The sequence below is a fragment of the Pinus tabuliformis genome, chromosome 9, assembly GCF_031772625.1.
Source record: "Pinus tabuliformis cultivar Carrire ecotype Pingquan chromosome 9, CPIR1, whole genome shotgun sequence".
NCBI lineage: Eukaryota > Viridiplantae > Streptophyta > Pinopsida > Pinales > Pinaceae > Pinus > Pinus tabuliformis.
In genome coordinates, this window is record NC_142307.1 from 1,369,306,738 (window position 1) to 1,369,309,895 (window position 3,158).

The window sequence follows — 3,158 nt, forward strand, 5'->3', positions numbered from 1 at the left end:
CACGTATATTTATTTTTATATATATTTACAATATTAATAATAATTTTATTATTAAATTTTGCTAAGGAAATTAGATTTTGAAAATTCCACTCTTTTAAGTTACTAAAATTCTTAATAATTTAGTATATATATATAAAATTCAGTCTAGTTAAAGGTTAAAAGTTAGTGTGATCTAAACTAAACCACGTGTAATCTTGATATACATAATCTCCCAAATCATAAAGATATTAATCTATATAATTAAAAATATCCATAAAAACATATTTTATATTTAATTAACAAATTATCATAAAAGCATTTATATTGATTCACGAATTATTATAAAACTAATAAATTTAGCTATATCCATGAATGCGAAAAACAAAATTGCTTTAATTTCCAATTCTAAATTTGGTAATTTTTTTTACAATGGGAGTGGGTTTAAGAGTGTGTTTCTTTTTAAGAGGTCAGAGACTTAAAATGGGAAGGGTAGAGTATGTATTCCTTCTTAGACTTGGAAGTCAAACTTAATAGTCAAATCTATTGATATAGATCTCTTGTCCCACAAACAAAGGAATCTCTTACACAAGTTTGATGTCTAACTTAACTCTGACCTTAAAATTAAATAATAATAATACTTAACAAAATCCTAGACATATAAATGAGAAAAATAATACATAGTATTTATTTTAATCTTATTAAAAAAATTTAACCATATAAAAATCATTTTGTCATAAAGGCAACAAAAGAAATACATTGGATTTCTTTAATCTTATTATATATAAACTTTTTCTTATGCAACATAATTAAATACCCTTTTATATACCCTTTTATATTGAAAACCTGCCTTTTCAATCTTTCCCAACAAGACTCTCTCGGCAGATGAGGGAAATGCTTCCCAAAGTAAACGCGAGAATGAAAACCATAAGCGGGCGAATCGCCATCAGGGTTGCACGGCGAAGGCAAGAATAAAAACCAGTGGGAGAATCGCCACTATTTGAAGGAAACGGGAGGTTTGCACAGCGAAGGCGAGAATGAAAACCAGAGGCAGAATCGCCACCGTTTGAAAATAAACGGGAGGCTTGCACAGCGAGGGCGAGAATGAAAACCAGAGGGAGAATCGCCAATATTTGAAAAAAAATGGGAGGGTTGTGCAGCGAAGGCATCTCACAGAAGGTAAAATGATTTATTTCAGAGGGCTTTAAGAGCTAGATTATTTATTTTTGCTCTTATTATATAATGCATTTGCCTTCAGACATCAATGAATGCACATGGAAGAGGATAGGGCGCAAATTCTGAGGCATCAGTGGTGTTCTTTACTTGCTTTAAGCAGACACGGTTCAAGATGAGATGAAACTTTTCTGTTCATTTTCCATGGTGAGGCAATATGCAGAGTCAACATGGATCTTTGGCCAGATCTGACATGTTGACATCTAAAAATGATTCATACGGACGGTACAGTAGCCCTAAGATGTTAGGGTTTCTCTGCTAGCAGGTTAGGGTAGGACTTCTCAGCCCATCAAGATATTTTTGAGAGTGGGTTAGGGTAGGGCTTCTCAGCCCCTTTAGATATTTTTGAGAGTGATATAAAGGTGGAAACAACAGTGAACAACCAATCGCTGCAGAGACAAAAGGATTTTGGAAACGGCCATGCCTTCATTAATATTTCATGTCTATGCAATTATTTTTATGGGAAACACTTTTTCAGTGATCACTGTAATGAAAACTCATTATTCTTCATTAAATATTTTGCCATAATGAGTCTTGCTCTCTTCCAGTTGTTTTAAACTGCCCGTTGCTTTAAACTGTCGTAAGCAACGAGCAGATTTCAAACAAGAAAGCATTTTTTAATCACTATAAACAGTAAAAGAGATACCTGTATTCCCTTTTCAATAAACAATTCTGATCTCTATTTTCATATTGCATTTTATGCACAGTTTGCATTATATACATCTTTAATCAAAACATATTCAGAAGATTCCCATGCATGCATTTATTAAGATGATTAGTTAGATGTTATTTTATATTTACTAAGTTTTTCAGATTTTGACTTTCTAACTATAAGTTTCTGTTTTATTAGGTTACTTTAATGAAGGATTTTGATTAAGAAGTGATAATCAATATTATTTATAATAAAGAAAAATAAGTTTAAAGTAATTCAAACATATATATAACCACCAGGTGTATAGAGCTGTTGAAGAGTTTTTAGGTTTCAAGGTTTGCAACTGAATTTTGATATCATTTTTAGGTTTTGTTGTTTGGTTAGATTTCTTTTTATAATCAGAAGTGAAACTTTACACATATATATATAAATATATTTAAAAAAAATTATAAAATAAAATTTAAAACAACTAAATAATATTAATATTTATTTATATCTAAATTTACTTTTACTTTGAAAATATTTGACTAACTAGTGCAAACCAGCCTTTGAGTCAATATAACATTGAACAGTAATCACCCCATGGACGTCTTTTCTCCCAACAATGCGAACACCAAGAACATGTGATACCTCCCTTTCAAGGCCCTTGGTCAATGGAGATATTTGATGGCCCATACAGTTAAGACCGAAATTTGATAAGAAATTATACACAGGAAATCATAGTATTTGTATGGCGTAGACTACTATGTGGTGAAGAGGTTTATGGCACATATTTAATATGTTTCATTTTTTTATTCTTTATAAATATTCTAATTGTATTTAGAGTTATTTTAGAGAGATGTTGGTGTGGTTGTAAATGAGTGTACATATTTAAATGTTAGCTTAATATAAGAGATGTTATAATTGATCTATAAAATGAAACATTAAATTAAAAAAATAGTAATTATGTTTTTTTACTCAATTAAAAAAATAATAATAAATTTTGTCAATTCCATTTGTTATATTAAAATTTTGTTATTAATAAAATTACAAACTATTTTTTTTAAAAATAATTAAAATTAATTAAAATAATAATAATATATACTACTATGATATTCAAATTAAAAATAAAAATATTTTTAATATATATATATTTGACTATAAGAAAATAATAAGAATTTTTGCATGTTTTTGAGAAAAATCTAGCAATTTGGGTGCTCAGAGGTTGTTGATGGTGCAGAATCCATTTACACCATCAAAAAGTTATTTAAACACTCCCAAAATCAAATTTCTTGAAGATTTTTCAGCGGAATCATTC

General features: G+C 28.9%; 1 long non-coding RNA gene across 1 annotated transcript; it reads left to right on the forward strand.

Moving 5' to 3' along the window:
- The first annotated feature begins 840 nt into the window (after window positions 1-840).
- Window positions 841-1,904, forward strand: LOC149153588 (uncharacterized). The gene is made up of 2 exons (XR_016262927.1): window positions 841-1,155; window positions 1,235-1,904. It is a non-coding gene; the product is annotated as an uncharacterized LOC149153588 (long non-coding RNA).
- The last annotated feature ends 1,254 nt before the right edge of the window (window positions 1,905-3,158 follow it).